The sequence below is a fragment of the Panthera uncia genome, chromosome A2 (assembly GCF_023721935.1).
Source record: "Panthera uncia isolate 11264 chromosome A2, Puncia_PCG_1.0, whole genome shotgun sequence".
In the NCBI taxonomy this organism is placed as follows: Eukaryota; Metazoa; Chordata; class Mammalia; order Carnivora; family Felidae; genus Panthera; species Panthera uncia.
Window position 1 is genome coordinate 157,702,196 of NC_064816.1, and position 18,026 is coordinate 157,720,221.

Sequence of the window (18,026 nt, forward strand, 5' to 3'; positions counted from 1 at the left end):
GTGGGTCAGGACAGGTTGGATTTTTTTTTAAATGTTTGTTTATTTATTGAGAGGGGGGAGGGGCAGAGAGAGAGAGAGAGGATCCCAAGCAGGCTCCGTGCTGGCAGCGCAGGAGAGGCGGGTGTTTAAGGAGCAGGATGTTCCAGCAAGATGGAGCGCTTAATCCCTGGTGCGGAAGAGAGAAGGAAAACGGTGGGAGCGGATCGCTGAAGCAGGGAAGAGGGGCGAGGGTGTGCCAGCCGAGCGCTCAGCCTACATGGGCTGGGGGACGGTCCCTTGTGGGACGGGGAGCGGGGTGCACGGAGAGAGGCGCAGGGAGCTGGTGGTGGGTGGCGGGTCTGGTTTCTTCAGGAACAGGAAGTGGTGGCGCCCCGGATGTAGGAGGAGTCGGGGGCGTTGAGGACAGAGGGGCCGCAGGGGACATCCCGCTAATGACGGAAATGCAGGCTGCCTCCGGGGCTGCAAGGCCCGTGCGCACGTCATGTCACACACTGCGGTGTCGCGAGGGACACACGCTGAGACGCACCGTTGCTGGAGCCGAGCCCGCGTGCACCGTCCCCGCGGTAGGCCGGCAGTCCGTCCCTAGATGGATGGCGGGGACCCCCGCCAACCAAGAGCCCGTCCCGTTGGGCTCACCGACAGAGTGAGTAGCTTTTCCAGCCTCTTGATGTTTGCTAATCTGTTAGGTGAAAGCAGCGCCTCGTACGTTCAGCGCTTCGTTGTCTCGTACGAAGAACACCTTTCGCGCATTGGTATTTCCTGTCAGTTACCTTCCGGTGAACCATCTGTCTGTGCGTTCGGCCCTTTCTCTCCTGGCCGTAGGCTTTCTTTTATCTGCGGACAGGGGCTCTTTGTGTACTGAAAAAATTAGCCCCTCGTCGGGGCGGGGGGTTGGAAGTATTTCTTCCCACTCTGTTTGTCTCTTGCCTTCCTTTATCTTGCTTTTTTTTTTTTCCATGCAGGATGTTCCCCCTTTCCTGTGGCTTGTTTTATTGATTTATTTTTATGGCTGCTGAGGTTTTCTGCCATGTACAGAGAAGTGCGGTAGGCAGGGCATGGGCTCTGGACTCAGACCTGCCCTTGCCACTCCCGGGTGGTGCACGTTGCATAACCACTTGGTCAACGTGGGGTAAGAGTGCCTGGGGGGTGGGGAGGTGTATAAGCACCTGCCTGTGGCCCTCAGGCACTGGGCTTCTTCCCCTGGGCTCTGCCTGGGCAGTTTGGGGTAGGCCATGTGCACCTGTAAAGCTTGAAACCTGCGGGTCTGGCCCTTCCTCTGATCCTTCTCCTGGAAAGTATTTTGGGAACCAGAGACACAACAAGCTGTACATTTGGCTCTGTCTTTCGGGCCAACGAAGATACAGGCATCGTGCCTGCCTGACACGCACCAGAACGTGTGTGTGGCCGTGGAGGACCCCCTCTGGGGACAGCCCGTGCCCCGGAATCACCAGGAAGGAGAGCGTGGCCGCTTCCCACGGAGCTGGCCGCTGAGGCGACCTGCCGGCTGTGTGGGCTGAAAGCCTGTCTGAGTCCCAGTGACGGGGAATGTGGGGGAGGGGATGCCAACACGCGTCCCCTTTCCATCTTACCAACGTGACATCCGCACCCAAGCTTCCCTGAAGAGAGGTTATGCTGTATGGGATGCAAATGTGAGTTTAGGGTTTTTGACTTTCTATGTCTTTCCGGAGCAACTTTTACGTTATTGGACAACAGGGGAATGAGTCAGAGGCTTGGAAACGGGAAACTACGTAAGGCCCAAGTGGAAAGAGGAATTTTTATTAAGGCAGAAGTTGGATTGTGTGGGATTTTAGAAAGCGTGATGGGCTTTGGACCGGGACCCCAGAGGGAGAGGGGCCATAGAGTTATTTGCGGTAGCATTCCAAGAAGGAGGGCACGAGACCCCACAGAGAAAGCTGCTTCTATCGAGAACTGTTCCAACTGGAGCTGTGCTGAACCCCTGTCAGAGAGGGTTCTATACTACTAAGGCCGGGACTGAGTGTGGCTAGCCAACGTGGGGAGTTGATAGTCTGAAACATAAAAAAGACATGTGTTAGGATCCCCAGAGAGAAATTCCTGTTTGGTCTTAAAACCAGGAACAGTGGTCTTTCTCCCAAATTCTCTTGGTTTGTTTGTTCCTTGTGGGTACCGGAACTGACCCTCGTGTCTTTCACGGGTGGCCAGAGCACAGAGCATCAAAGGCGTCACCCACCCACATGTGTGGTGTTCATTCTTTGCTAAATATTCCTCTTTGGGGGAACTTGACTCCCCTGTTGGCGGGGACTGCCCTTCCGAGGCAGTGTACTGGTCCCTGCCCACCAGCTCAGCCAATCACAACCAGCCTCCCTTGGGGCGTTGGTCCTGGGGAGCCAATCAGAGCCCTTCCCCGGGATTCTAACTGGAGCTGACCAAGCCCTCTCCCTCCCCACCCCAGTGCTAAAAGGCTTCCACCTGGAGCTGCGCCCACTCAGGGGACAGTAGCCTGAGGGACTGAGTACAGCTCTCAAGGAGAATTAGGGAAGGGAGGACATGGAACCCTTAGTCTCCATCACTCCAAGACCATTTCTTCCTCTCCCTCTCCCACTGAGCCAACAACATTCCCATCTTTGCTTAAGATAGAGTTGGATTTCTGTCTCTTGTAAGACAAGGTGTTAACTAATAAACTTCTCTCTTTTAATTAACCTAATCTTGTTATTCTTTCCAGACCAGGGTGGGGAGGAAAAGACAAAGGCAGGAAGGGAGGAGAGAAGCAAAGAAGGAAGGGAAGGCTGTGTAAGCAGAGTTTGTAGCTGATAAAAGTGCCTGTTACCTAGCTGTTACAGCCTGAACCCCCTTGCCCCTTGGCCAACCTCTTTGCTGTGGTCAGGTAGCCCTGGCCCTCATGCCCAGCAGCCTCCCAGAGGACCTACAGGACCATGGCATTTATTCCCAAGCCCGTTCTGAATATCTGTGGGAATGGGAGGTTCCGATGAGGTAAGACCCACCCTCCATGTGGGTGGGCATCCTCCTGACTCCACACGGTGTTTGTGGGGTGCGAGGGCCATTTTCAGAGGCTCAACTCAAGCAGAGGCATCGGATATTCTTGTCACTCTGGGGATTCGGACGAGTGTCTCTGATGGGATTGGAGTGCATAAATCTTCTCCCATAGGAAAAGAACTTTGCCCTTTGTAATTGAAGAAAGACTGCTTAAGCTTACTAATGACTGGGATTATCAAGGTCCATTGGTAATTTTTCAAGTTACCTGAGCAAGAAAAAAGTGATTACAGAAGCCCGGACCCAGCATCATCAAGCGCACGTGGGTCATTTACTTTGACAGGCGTAATTCAGTCCTTTTTATTCCTGGTCACACTCCCATGGCGCTGTAACCAGATACCCCCAGGCTAGGAGGTGGGCTGCTCGTTCAGTGAAGGAAAGGTTGTTGGCTTGATAGAAATGGTCAGATTTCTGATTCAGAGAATTACCAAGATCTGATGGAAAAGAGGCCACTTTCCTTTTGGTTTATTTTTCCTCAATTTTTTTTTTTTTTTAATCCTAGCATCTCTGTGTGTTTTTAAGTCCAGATGCACAAAGTGGCTACTCTTCGGGCGACCAGAGATCACAAAATGCCCTGCCTCATATTCTTCCTCTGTTCAGCTTTCACGGAGAGCAAGCCCGCAAAAAAAACAGCGTTGGAATAGCCCGTCGGGAAGATCTGCATCTGTTCTCACGATGTTCCTATTGCTCGAGATATTTTGGAACTCCTTTGAAACGTTTTTGAAAGTTGAGGGCCCCTTGCGAGCTGTGAAGAGCAGAGTTACCGATGTCACCACGGAATATTTGTGCAAGTACCGAGCAAAACCGTCCGCACCGAAGAGGCACATAAAACATCCCGTGAAAACGTTTGCCGACGGCAGGGTGAAATGCCCACATCAGCCTCTGTCCACATCTCACCCGCCAGTCGGTGTGGCTCTGATTGACCCTGGTTAATGAAAACTGGGGTCAGTTTCAGGCTGAATTGCTCGCGCCCCAGGGATTGCCCAGTGCATCTCTCTCTCCCTTTTTAAACAAAGAACCAGTAACTTCAGAGGCTCCCATTTGCTGGCATATCTGTGTCAGTTCGGATCCTTGGGGAAGTGGATGCCAAGACAGAACTAGACATGGAAGACGTTGAACGGGGGGCAATGTCTGTGCAGGATCGGGCGGGAGTGAGCAGGAGTGGGTGGGGAGAGCCTCGGACCACAGCCCAGGTCAGACACCTGGGGAAGGAGAGCGGAAGGGGGTGGGTAGGAAGAGCCTCGGATCAGCACAGTTCACACCCAGACCATGCGGCCTTGGCACACACAAGTCGCCCGTCAGAGGAAAGGCGGGGACAGTCCGCTAGAGGACCCCACGTGTTCTGTCGTTGCCTGGGGATGGCCGCAGGGGCGTGGCCTCGGTGCAGGTGCACTGGGGAAGCCTAGTAGGAGGCTCTGGGGCTGTCAGTCAAGGCTGTCCTTGGGAAGGACAGTCGGGTGCCATCTCCGTGACCACCGCATCCCTCCTTGTGACACACAGAAGCACGTTTCTGTGCGCGTGTAGGGAGCGGCGCCCCTGTGGTTTCTGGGGCCTCTCCTCTCACCTTTGGGGAGTCTTGGGAGAAGAAGGATGGGATTAACCATGAGCCACCACTGCTGCCTCTAGTCTTGGGGCCACGTGGGTGCCCATCCCGCCCCCTCCCCCACAGGATCCAGTCTAAATGGCCTCCCCCCCACCCATTGTTTGAAAGCATCTTACCTCCCACTGCTGGTCAAGGTTAACTTACCCACCAAGAGGGTGACTTCCTTCTTCACCCACTGGGCCCTGGACACGAGCCAAAAGCGTCCTGGTGAGAGCTGTAGCTTGTAGTTGAATGGGACCCTGCCTGTGTCCCCTGGCAAGAGGGTGTCCCCTTTTGGGACCCAGACTTTTAGCTCTACAGAGTCCAGAGTCGCGGGGACAGGAAGCACGGGTCACGGAGCGATGGTAAGGAGGCTACTTGGGCTTCCACGCCGTGGCCCGTGTGCCCACGTGTTCTAACTCTGGGAGACACAGTGCCACCAAGAGGCCTCCGAATAATGCACACACTGCACGTGTGGGGTGCTCCTTCCCAGCCCCGTGTGCTGTCACCTCCGAGCTCCAGGGACACCTTCAGTCTGCTACTCCAGCTCTCTGTGGGGCTGGCTGCTTCTGGATACAGTAGTGCGTCCTACAGTCATGGCCGCACCCCTGCACCTGCTTAGCTGTAAAGTGAGCCCTCTGATGGCTGCTATGTCATGTGGAATCCATGCCTGGCCAGGTGTCCCATAAGCTCCCAGATGGTGCTGATGGCTGAGGTTCTGTGGGCAGGAAAGACAAAGCCACGCCCAGAATAGGTATCTGTCCACGTGAGGATGAACCGCTGGCCCTTTCGAGGTGTAAGGGGCTTAATATGGCCTCCTTGCCACCGAGCAGATGGTCTCCTCCAGGAAGAGCGCCATATTGGGGTCAGCCTTGTTCTCAGCTGCTGACTGGTTGGAAATTCAGAGGTGGCAGCGGCTAGATCGTCCTTGATAAATGGCAGTCCGTCCTGTCAGACCCACACACAGCCTCCTTCTCTGCCACTCATGTACCCATCTTGCCAGTCCCAAGGTGTCCCAAGGTGACAAAGGCTAGCTGCCATCGACCAGCGAGTCATTTTGCGCGCTTGGCCGTTCAGCGCCTTTTGCGCGGTGGGTGGCCTCTGGTGGGGCCATAACGTGTGATTCCGACACCTTTATACCTCGCGTACACCATTCCCATACGTCCTTCCACACGCCTCTACCCAGACCTTTCTGTCCCTGACCCTGCAGACCTCTAACCGGCCCGCCGGACCACTGGCCGCTGTCCAGGCACCTGTGTGTATCCTCACCTCGGTCTCCTTCTCCGGCCACACGCGTGGATGAACAGCTGTACTGGTCACAGCCCTGCCCACTGGGAAGAGCTGTCTCCTGGGACATTCAGGGCTGTCCTGGGTCATGACGGTCACGCGACAGCTAAACACGTTCAGATTACTCAGATGGCCATCTGTCGAGGCAGCTTGGATTTTTCTATCTGCCCCTCACACGGGTCAGACAGGACGCTCCACTACCCACATGGCCATAGGAGTCAGCTGGGGAAGGGGCGCTGGTGGAGTCTTACGGTTTGCTCAGCCTCTGTCCCAAATGCACCATCTCCCTCTCGTAATGGACCGCTGCTGGTGTGTTCAACTTCGTGACTTGGTGGGTCCCACAGGACCTAGATCGCAAGGAGGCAGCTCCAAGTGCGTGGACGGTCCGTGCTCCAAGGTCAAGTGTCCCCTCTCCCAGCAACATGTTTCTCAAAAGGAGCATAGTTCTCTGCCGTAGTTGGCATGGCCTTGCTCGCATTGGGGTTCTCCCCTGGCTGGTCATGACCTCCGTGGTACCTCTCCTCCCATCGCTGACGTCACCAACACTGCCGTGGATTCCCAGGGAGGAGCCCCACGCGGCCACCCGGATGGCTGCTGCGACATCAGCCCCCTCCCAGACTTCCAGCCCCACCTGCCTGAGCTCTCCCCCGGCCCCATGCCCCAGTTCTACCCGGCAGAATTTCCCCCAAGAGGTGGGCAGGCTTGCCTCTGGGGCCCATAAGCATGCCATGTGGGTTGAGTTGTGTCCCCCAGAGAGAGATGCTGAAGCCACATGCCTGGCACCTGTGAATGTGACCTTCTCTGGAAATAGGGTCTTTGGTTCCTTAAGGTGAGGTCATGAAGGGGACCCCTAATCTAGATGACTGGGTCCTTATGAGAAGAGAGGGGGCACAGAGACGGACGCACAGAGAGGAAAACACCATGAAGACGTGCGCTCAAGCAGAAGGCCGCGTCAGGGTGGAGTCGGGTTGGAAGGATGCATCTAGAAGCCAAGGAACTCCAAGGACATCCAGCAGCACCAGAATCTGAGCCGGAGGCACAGAGCACACCTGCCCCCCGCCCCCCAGAGCCTCTTGCGCTCTGCTGATGGCCCCGGTGACACCCCGATCTCGCACTTGTAGCATCCAGAACTGCAAGAGAGTAAGCTTCTGTTACGAGCCACCCCGTCTGTGACTCTTTGTTACGGCCGTGGAAGAAACTAACACACAGGCACGTGGACACACACACACACACACACACACACACACCTTTCTCTGCTGCCCTCCATACTTTTATCCTGGCTTCTCTCCTGCCTGGAGCGCCCCTCCTCCTCTCCTCCACTCACTCACAGCTCCCCTTGTCCCCATCAGGGCACCTAAGTCTTCCCTCGGGAGCACCCAGGGACTTGCTCACCTCACCCTCTGTCCCTCTGCATTCCTAACACGTCTGCGGGTGGCACCGAACCCCTGAGCGCTTATTTATAAAATGCCCTGCTTGATCTATTTTTATTTCTCACCTTGCTCCCTAAAAGGATCTCGGGCAGCTTCTGCTTCCTATAGCTTGAAGGCTATCTCTACCATATTTTTGAAGACCGACCCTTTTGTTTTTAGAACCAAGTAGTGTCTGACCTCACATCTCAGCGTCTACACAGGGCAAGGCTCTACCTGAGGTCTGGAGGGCCTGCGGGAGAGGTGACCAGACCACATGGGTGCAGCGCTCTGGGACCCAGCCATGCCCGTCTTCTGACTCTCGATGGACGGCTCCTGTGTTCGGATCCGTCTCTGAGACTCTGACGCCCTGTGCTTGGACCAGCCATGCCGTCTGTTGGGGATTTGGGCAGGGCCCCCATATTTGAACCCACCCAAGCCTCAGAGTCCCCGGGTGCTTGAATAGCTCTCAGAAGGAAAAAAAAAAAATTAAATTCCAGATCTTGCCACGTGAGTTAGTGCACAGCAAGGGGACAAGACGACCCATTCCAAATGTAAATCAAAGTCAGTTTGTCTGTAGCGACAGCCACATTTAGCACCCATAAGCTCCCATTTTAATCAAGGCAGAAAGCGGTTCGTCTGCAGTCAAGGCCCGAGAATTAGCACCATCTCAAGACACGTCCTTGTCATCTGGCAGAGTGGCTTTGGGCGCGAGCCCAGCTGTGTTCTCGGTGGCTCCCATAACAGCAGTTCGCAGCCCATGAAGCCCTCTCGAAATACGAATGTGCTCATCATCACCGTGCGTCCCGGGTGTCAGAGAAGCCTGTGCAACTGAAGGACCCAAGTTCCTTCACGAGGACATCATCCTCTGCTGTGCCTGCTGGGATGGGCATCTCAGAGACCCACGGGCAGGAAGCAAAGTCAGCAGGAGCCGAGCAGAGGACGTGGGACTCGGCCCCCGCGTGATCCTTCTGATTACAGAATCTGCAGTGACATCACAGCCCCGGCTGAATGGTGCCAAGCCGGCCCCTCCCTGTACCATCCTGTCGTCTCGTCACCCGGGAAAGGGGTCTCTGGGGCTCGTCACGAAGGACAGTTGTCCACCTCAGACAATCCTGGAGTTTTGCTGGCAGGGGCCCTGAAACCCAGTCTTCCCGCCTTGTCGCTATGAGGGTGGCTGGATGCCCCCGTCCCATGACGCCACTGCTAACTAGCCCAGGGACAGGAAGCCCCCCCCCCCCTTTTCACCATCACTGGGCCTTCTGCAGGGAGCAAAACCACCCAGGCTCTCGGCTCTCACCAGTGACCACCTCCCACCCAGCCCAGAGGAAGTTGGGTCTTAAAGAGCCAACGGGCGTGCCATTTTCCGAAAACACGGAGGAAAACACCCCACGGTTCATCTAGACAAATATATGCCTGCAAAGTTAGCAATGCCGTCTTCGGGAAGGTAGGTACACTCCCCCAACCTCAGGAAGTGCAGAGATGGGAGTGCACGGCTCTCCATGGTGCCGGGGTCTCTGGTAGAGCCCCCCAGCTTGGTTGTCCGGTCACGTTTCTTACTCTTATTTTAGTGACTCTGTTCTGTTGTGCCTCTTACTGTCCGTGATCTCAGATGTTTTTCTGCTAAGCAGAGGAAGCACAAATGGCCCATTTTATTTATAACTCTGCAGTGAAGCTCGGAATCAGAGTGTGTACATTGTGGGGTGGCGGGGGGGGGGACCAGAGAGGGGAAGGTACTGGTGAAACAGACCGATGTCTGCGTCTGGTTTTTGCCTCCTTCTTCGTGTCGATGATCTTGTAGTTTATACCAGACCAACGCTCAGGAAGTAGTTAATTGTCCGGCCAAAGGCGTGTATGGGCCATGTAATTTCCACGTGGCCGGTATGTGCCACGTTCCCTGGAGTATGTGAGGAAGCGAGGAGGGGCGCGGAAGATGAGAGAGGGGCTCTTTCGGTGGGCGCAGCCAGTCCCCGACTAATCGGGAATTATAACAGGAGCTGACGTTCACTACGTGCCCACGGTGGGACAGCTGTTGTCCTGGTGCTCTCAGCCCACCTGTGGCCTTTCCCACGCTCTTCGGCGGAGGGCACCGTCACTGTGTCACAGACGAAGGTGCTGGGGCACTGAAGAGCTCGGTCAAGAGCAAGCAGCAGTGGAGGGCGGAGTTCAACCGGACGGAAGGAACAGCAAGCACTTTGAGCAGGTCTGTGGGCCCCAAGGCAGAGGCCCAGGGCCGTGGGGCTGCAGGTGGCCAGGCCTCCTGGTCTCACTCTGAGTTGCTGGCCTCAAGCCTGGGGTGGGGACGCTGTACTGCCTGGGACCACAGGAGACCCCCCCCCCCCAGGCTCCTTCCCCTTCCCGCTCCCCTCCAGGACCATTTCAGACTGTCCCCTCCAGCGGGTAACCTTTCTTCCCATTCCTCTGACAAAGGGACAGTCAGACGGGAACTTCCGCCAGGCCCCCTCCCCCACGGGCCCCTTCCAGCGGCGAGGCCCACAGATGACATTTCATGTCGCTGGAAACCGCCCCTCCGCTCTCCCGGAGCCAGGAGCCATCGTTCCCCGTCTTCCCCTGCTGCTCAGTGTGTCTTTCCCTCCCTCGGTGGTTCTTCCTCTTGGCTACACGATGGAATCACCTGGTGACACTTAAAACCGAAAGAATGGGGGCCTCGTCCCCAGAGACTGACTCAAGTAGCCCGGAGTTCTCCCCAGGCATCCGGAGACGTGAAACTGACTCTGCCAAGAAGCACCGGCAGCCAAGAGCGAGCTTTCCTGCGGCTGCCCCCAGCCAGCAGCTCTGCTCTTTCCACCCACACCCCTGCAGCGGCTGCCCCCCACCCTGCTCTGCCCCGCTCTACAACCACCCCCTTGCAAAAGCCATCCAGCCCTTTCTCTCCAGACCACGGAAGGGCCGGGGCCACCTCACCGCGGACCCTGCTGGACAGTCGCCCTCCCCCCGCAATCTTCCAGTAGCGGCGAGCAGCTGGTCTCTCCCTCTTTCTCGAAGCACTTCCTTCCCTGGCTCTCCTCGCCCGTCTGCCTCGCCGGCTGTTGCCGGTTCCTCTTGATCTCCTCTGGTTGGTGGCCCAGGGCTCCGTGCTGGGACCTGTTCTCTGCCCCAGGTGCACTCACCCCCTTGCCGTGCTCACTCAGCCTGCAGGCGTTGTAAGTCATCTCCTCACGGAGATGGGATCTCTGGTCTGGACCTCTCTCTAGAACGCCAGCCCGGTGTCTCCAGACGCCCACCCGACACCTCCGTGGGGGTGTCTCTGTGACATCTCAAACTGAACACACCCCGACCTGGGATCCTGCCCTCCCACCCCACCGCTCCACGGCCTTGCCAGCCCTTGCAAGCCCCCGGATGGCTTGCCTTCTGCAGGCATCCTTCCGGTCCCACCAGCAAACCCAGGCGCTCCTGCGTCCGGGTACATCTAGGACCTCTGCTCACCCCTCCCATCTAGAACCTTTGCCCCCCACCCCTCCTCCATGCCAGGCCGGTCCAAACTGGATCATCTGTCACCTGGTGACTGGTTTCCACTTCCACCCTGCCCCCCGCGGTCTATTCTCAAGACCACAGTGAGGGTGACACTTTACCAACGTCCCTCCAAAGGCTCTACCTTTCACTCTTGTGAAAGCCCGTGAGCCCACAATGACCCACAACGTCTCCAATCCATTAGTCCCCTCCTTGTCCCCGCTCCAGCCAGCTGTTCTCCTAGCTGTTGCGGTAACACGCCACACTCCCTCCTACCTCAGGGCCTTGGCAGGGGCTACTCCCTCAGCCTGGAACATTCTTTTCCTAGATACCTGGATGAACTGCTTTCTCCTTTCCTCCAGCTCCCCACTCAAATACTACTTGTCAGTGAGTCCCTCACAGACCACTCTTTTAAAGATTGAAATCCCGGGGCACCTGGGTGGCTCAGTCGGTTAAGCGTCCGACTTCAGCTCAGGTCACGATCTCGCGGTCCGTGGGTCGAGCCCCGCATCGGGCTCTGGGCTGATGGCTCAGAGCCTGGAGCCTGCTTCCGATCCTGTGTCTCCCTCTCTCTCTGCCCCTCCCCCGTTCATGCTCTGTCTCTCTCTGTCTCAAAAATAAATGTTAAAAAAAAAAAATTTTTTTTAAAGATTGAAATCCCTTGGGGCGCCTGGGTGGTTCAGTCAGTTAAGCGTCTGACTTCTGCTCAGGTCACGATCTCATGGTTTGTGAGTTCAAGCCCTGCGTCCGGCTCTGCGTCTGCATCTGTGCTGACGGCTCAGAGCCTGGATCTTGCTTTGGATTCTCTGTCTCTCTGTCTCTGTCTCTCTCTCTGTCTCTGCCCCTCCCCTGCTGATGTGCTCTCCCTCTCTCAAAAATAAACATTAAAAAATTAAAAACATAAAAGTACAAATTGAAATCCCCTTCCCCGGCATCTCCCTTCTTTGCTCGTTTATCTCTTTGGCACAGGTCACCTCCTAATACCTCCTAATGCATAATTTACTTAACATGTTGTGTTTATTGTCTGCTCCCACGTGAGGTTTCAAGCCCCATGAGGGCAGAGATGTTCGTCTGTTTGGCTCAGTGTTCTATAGTCTAGTACAGTGCCTGGTGCTCGGTGCATAGTCGCTAGCGTTTGTTGAATGAATAAACGATAAATGTGATGCAGGCCAGGAGCTGTAGGGGGCGGTGAAGGGAAGAGAAGGCTTCATTCGGTTCCACAAGAATCATCAGGGATATTTGGTGCTGGGAGTGATGCTCAGGGGAGACTGGCGCTGAGCCTCCGGGGCAGGATCGTCTTTAATCACAGTCATAATAGTCGGGATAAGCACTAGGACTCAGGAAATCCTAGGATCGATTTCCTCGGCGCTCTGCTCTCGGAGCGGGCCACAGCCCTGGAGAGGCCGAACCAGGGGTAGGGTGAGGCGGGGGGCTGTGAAATCAAGGCGCGGGGGGCAGGGACCCAGGCTCAGCCCTCGCTGAGCCGGACCCCCCACACCCTTCCCAGGGCCCCAGTCGGGAAGACACAGTCGGCCGGAAGTGCTTTGTCGCCGAGGTAGCCGTCCCGAAGGAGATCCTTTGCGGTGGAAGAAGCACAAGCTGTGCGGCTCCGTGGTCAGCGATCGGGCACTTACTCCCGTCGCCAGTGACGCCGCAATTATGTGTCGCCATGACAACCGCACGGCGCAAGCCGAGCCTCAGCGGATCAGATGCAGACACGCTGTGTGCACTTTTCAACCTCTGCCTGAAACGTGGAGGCCGTGGGTTTTGGTGTCAGGATCCCACGTGGAAAGCCACGCCCCCCCCCTTCAGGAAAGGGAGGGCACGGGGTTGTGCTCACACCAGTCTCTGAAATGCAGCTGTGACCGCACCCCTCCGTGGCCCCCCACGCCTCCTGTCTGCTGGCTCCGCCCCCTCTCGTCTGCACCTGCTTGCTGTGGCCCAACTCACTTACGATTCTCTGGATGCCCTGGGGAGGAGAACGGTGTATAGACAAGGAGACAGAGGAATGAAACAGCATGGAATGTTCTGGAAACACAGGGCGATGTGAGGGGCAGGTTGGGGAGGAAGGACTTTGGTGTCCTGCGGGCACTGAGCTGTCCCTGGCTCTGCCACTCACCGGTGCCGGGCAAGTCCACCTGAGCTCTGCTCACCTCGGTAGGACTGCCATGCAAATCAGTGCTGAGACCTAAGTGAGGCTGGGACACAGCCGAGGTGGGCCGATGGGGAGGGGGTCCTTATGCTGCACATCAAAGACTTGTTGGAGTTTGGCTGATGGGGGGCAAGGAGCCAGAGATTTAAAGCAGGGGACGAGTCGGTACTGCTATTCATCCCATTTTACGGACGGCAGAACTAAGGCTCAGAGAGGGTCCATAATTTGCTCAAGGTTACACAGCTGGCAGGTGGCAGAACTGGATTCAATCCCAAGCTCTTAACCACTATTCTTCCTCTGGCTAAACAGGAAGAAGAAAGACCTTGGAGACTAAGGCCATGTTAGGGACCGTGGAAGAATTGACTGGGACCCAGAGAAAAGCTGGACGTGGCTTTGCCTCCAGTGTAGCGGCTAAGCTGCTGAGAAAGGAAGAATTGAGGTAACTGGCGTGTTCATCAACACGTCTCAACAAGGATGGACCACCAGCCCTCTCCGAAGCCTCCGGCACCAGCCCCTGTGCCCCGCGCTTTGCCGTCTGAAGCCCTCCACGCGCCGGGCCAACCTTTCGCCTGGGCTTGTGAGCCTGTAATAGGAAGAATGGCTCCACGGCAGCCGATTCCACCCCTCCTGGCAGATCCGGGAAGGAGAGGCCCTCACGTAGGACTCAGGACTGCTCACTCACACACACACACAGCAGAGATGCGTGCATAAGAAGGCCGGACGCCTACATGGGGACTCAGGCTGGACGGCGACCGTGTCCCCAGCAGCCACGCATGACTGCGGTGGTCCTGCATTGGTCAGGGTCCCCTGCACGGATTGCGGCCACGCGGCTGCGGGCGGACGCCCACGAAGCCGGCCCTGCTGCTGCGGCCCTTAGAGCTGGGGCTCCGATGGCCGGAGAGGTGGTTTAAGGCGGTTTTAGCGAAAGCCCCCAGACCAGGGTCATCTGACTGCCGCTTGGCCATCAAAGGAGCGCTATGCAGTGGGAGTGGGTATCCCTTCTTCCAGGGATACCCCAGAAGGCAGAGAAACACGCTGGACCCCCCCGCTTCCTCCCCCTCCCTTCTTTTCTTCCAGCGCATCCATTAGCGGGGTAGAGGTGGGCGGGGGTTCTTGGGGGCCTGGGCCATGTCGTCCCCACAGTGAGGGCAGGCAGGGAGGGCAGATAGACGGGAGAGCAAAGGGTGGTTGACTGTTCCACCCGGAACAGTCTGGGTTATCTGGAATAATCTAACATCAAATACACCGTCCTATTGTCCCCGTGAACTATTGAAGTTTTCTGGACGTTTAAAGACGGATATGCACCGATATCCGATTTGTCTTCCTGCTACACAGCATTACACATTCCACTCGCTCGGTGGGACCCGACCCCAGCGGCTGACTACAGAGTCTTTATCTGAAGAAAATCCAGCATTCTTCCCAGAATCAAAAAAAAAAAAAAAATTCCATAGAAAACTGTAATCAAATGTTATTTCCTTAACGTAATAAAAAATACGTCACAGAATCATTGGAACAAGAGAGGTATTCTCATTAAATTCTGAATGGACCGAGAATTATAAATATTGACAAGGAGACAAGAAAGTGTTTGATGATATAACTACCCACCTAGAAAACCAATTAGAATCGACTGGAAAACACTTAGAACTAGAACGGCAATTCCATACGGTGGCTGCCTGGAAAAGAAATACTCTGGGCTTAGTGCTTTTCTGATATAATAACAAAAACCGGCTGGAAAATTAAAGGGAAGAAAGAGGTGGCTCATAAAAATCAATGCACAGCCTCTTTACCAAGGACAGGACAGACCTCGGCGGAAGACCGGAAGAAAACCCGAGTGAAGGGAGAGGCTGTCACATTCCGGGAAAAGGGGGACCGGGGTGGGGGTGGGGGGGCAGGGAAATCAGCACTAATTCCCAAACGACCATGTCAAATGAACAGAAGCAAATCCTATCACTCCCGCCCCCCACCCTCACACACACAGGATTTTAAGATTTGGGATGTGTACCTGTAAAGCTCCTCCAGAAGAAAAAACATAAGAGAAAACTTATTCATGGTTGGGGGGGGGGGGCGGTAATGAGAGAATTTCTTTAATTGCACATATTACATAGTGTAATCATAAAAAAAAAAAAAGATGTAGTGAGACAACAGGAAGCCTGCAGATCCGCGAGACCCCTAGTGATCATGTCATATACGATGATTGTAAGTAACACTTTGAATCCTGAATGGTTATTGATGTATTTTCTATAATAACGTGGTGGCCGTTACACGGGCTACTATCGGTAAACTGCTTCCGCGGGCTGGCGCTGCTTTTCCAGTTCCTTCCACAGCAGGTTGTGGGATCGGGGAGGAAGGAGAGAACATAGAGCCTCTGGATCCCGGCAAGATGAGATAGACATCCTGGCGGGAACTCAACACTCGTCTCTTCCATGAAAAGTAATCTCCGGAGGTGGGCAGCCACAGAGCAGCAATCGTGTGAGCGCATTGCCGCCCACGTTGGCCAGGCTGGTGTCCAGGTCCGCGACGGCCGCTGGGAGCCCTGTTGCCTGGAACATAGCATCCAGCCCAAGGGTCAGGTGCCAATGACAAGACCCTTGGGGGAGGAGATGGCTCCTTCAACAACTTCTTCAGTGAGAAGAGTACACGTGCGCAGGCCAGCTTTTGGTGACCTGGGACCCGGAGACGTGGATGAAGTTCACACCGGCAGCCCCCATCAGGTCTTCTGCCCTAGAAGCTCCTCACCGGCGAGAAAGCTGCCGCTAATAACCATGCCCCAGGGCCCTACACCATTGGCAAGGAGATCACTGGCCTTGTCTTGGACCGAATTCAGAAACTGGCCCGCCAGCGCACGGGTCTTCAGGGCTTCTTGGTTTCCCACAGCTTTGGAGGGGGACCTGTCTCCAGGATCACCTCCCTGCCGGTGCATCGTCCCTCTGTCGATTATGGTGAGAAGCCCGAGCTGGAGCTCTCCACTTACGCAGCCCCCAAGGTTTCCAGGGCTGTAGTTGAGCCCTACAACTCCATCCTCACTACCCACACCACCCTGGAGCGAGCACTCTGATTGTGCCTTCTTGGTAGACGACGAGGCCATCTATGACATCTGTCGTGGAAACCTCAGTACCGAACACCCAACCTGGACTACTAACCTGAACAGGTGGATGAGTCAAATTGTGTCCTCCGTCGCTGCTTCCCTCGGATTTGATGGAGCCCTGAGTGTTGATCCGAGAGAATTCCGGACCGATCTGGTGCCCTGCCCCCGCATCCACGTCCCCGTGGCCACCTATACTCCTGTCATCTCCGCTGAGAGGGCCTACTGTGAACAGCATCCCGTAGCAGAGATCATCGATGCATCCTTTAAGTCCGCGAACCAGACGGTGAGACGTGACCCTCGCCGTGGCAAATACATGGCTTGCTGCCCGTCGTACAGTGGTCCTATGCTTCCCAAAGACGTCAGTGCCGCCATTGCTGCCATCGAGACCAAAAGTACCGTCCAGTTTGGGGACTGGTGCCCGGCTGGCTTCAGAGTTGCCATCAGTAACCTGCCTCCCAGCGTGCTACCTGCTGGAGACCCGACCAAGGTGCAGCGAGCTGTGTGTATGCTGAGAGCACCACGGCCATCCCCGAGACCTGGGCTCACCTAGACCACAAGTTTGACCCGATATATGCCAGGCACGCCCTTGTCCACTGGTATGTGGGTAGGGGCACGGAGGAAGAGGCCCATGAGAACACGGCCGCCCTCGAGAAGGATTCTGAGGAGGTTGGTGTGGATTCTGTGGCAGGAGAGGGTGAGGAAGGAGGAGAGGAGCACTACCGTTAAAGATGTCACAAAGGTGCTGCTTTTACAGGAAAGCTTATTCTGTTTTAAATATTGAAAAGTTGTGCTCTGATCAGTTCATTTGTACGTAGAAGTGTATACTCTCCTATACAATTACTGGCCTATTTTTAAAAACACAATACCTTGGGGCGCCTGGGTGGCTGAGGCATTTGAGCGTCGGGCTCTTGATTTCGGCTCAGGGCATGATCTCACGGCTTGAGAGACGGAGCCCCGCGTCGGGCTGTGTGCTGAGCGCACGGAGCCCGCCTGGGATTCTCTCTCTGCCCCTCTCTCTGCCCCTCCCCCACTCTCTCTCTCCCAAAATAAATAAAATAACCTTAAGAAAAAAAATGATGCTTTGTTATAGACCCAAGCCGTCTGTTTCTCTGATGGGTTTGAATAAAGTATTCCCTGTCTTCTATGAAGAGAAAAAAAAAAAGGAAGGACCGCTGGGTAGCCGTTATCGGCTCTTTGTGAACAGCAGACCTCGACCTCGAAGGGTTTGCGTTTTGGTAAAGCCCGAACCTCCAGTGTGAAGCCTCCATGTTCAAGGACACTGAACACTTCTGGGGGGAGGGGCTTCCCCCCCACGCGCCCTGCCACCTGCTTTGTGCCGCTATGGGATCCTACAGATCGTCTCCCAGGGGCCTTCTCAGGGCAAGTTCTACAGCAGGTAGCAAGTGGTACCTGCAAAAAGGCAACAAGTTCAGAAAGAACGTGAAAAACACATTTCCTGCAAATTGCCTCGAGCATTTCAAATCTGCTTCAGGGAAAACTGCTGTATCAGCTGTAAGGACTGGACTGTCATTTAGATAATGGCCTTTCACCAATGACTGAGCATTCACCCTTTTGGACTGAATCGGTTATGAAATCATAACATAATCATTCAAGGTTAGGGGCTCTTAACCTTGAATAATAATCATTCAAGGTTAGGGGCTCTTAACCTTGAAAGGCCCACAGAGATATGTGATGTGGAGCCAAATACCAAACAATCCGGTTTGGATTTGGTTTTTTCACAGACAGAGTACGGGAAAGCGGGGGAGGGGCAGAGGGAGACAAAGAATGCCAAGCAGGCTCCGTACTGGGTGCTCGATCTCACAACCCCGGAATCATGACCTGAGCTGAAATCAAGAGTCAGATGCTCAACCGACTGAGTCCCCCCAGGCGCCCCCTAAAGAATCCATTTTAAAACAACTTTCAGGGGGCGCCTGGGGGGGCTCAGCCGGTTAAGCGTCCGACTTCGGCTCAGGTCACGATCTCACAGTTCATGCGTTGGAGCCCCCGCGTCGG

At 55.5% G+C, this 18,026-nt stretch overlaps 1 long non-coding RNA gene and 1 pseudogene across 1 annotated transcript; both read left to right on the forward strand.

Annotated features, from left to right (window-relative positions):
- Positions 1-483: 483 nt before the first annotated feature.
- On the forward strand, positions 484-4,060 carry LOC125930953 (uncharacterized). The gene is made up of 2 exons (XR_007460324.1): positions 484-643; positions 3,533-4,060. It is a non-coding gene; the product is annotated as an uncharacterized LOC125930953 (long non-coding RNA).
- A 10,896-nt stretch (positions 4,061-14,956) lies between these two features.
- On the forward strand, positions 14,957-17,604 carry LOC125930946 (tubulin alpha-1B chain-like; annotated as a pseudogene).
- Positions 17,605-18,026: the final 422 nt, after the last annotated feature.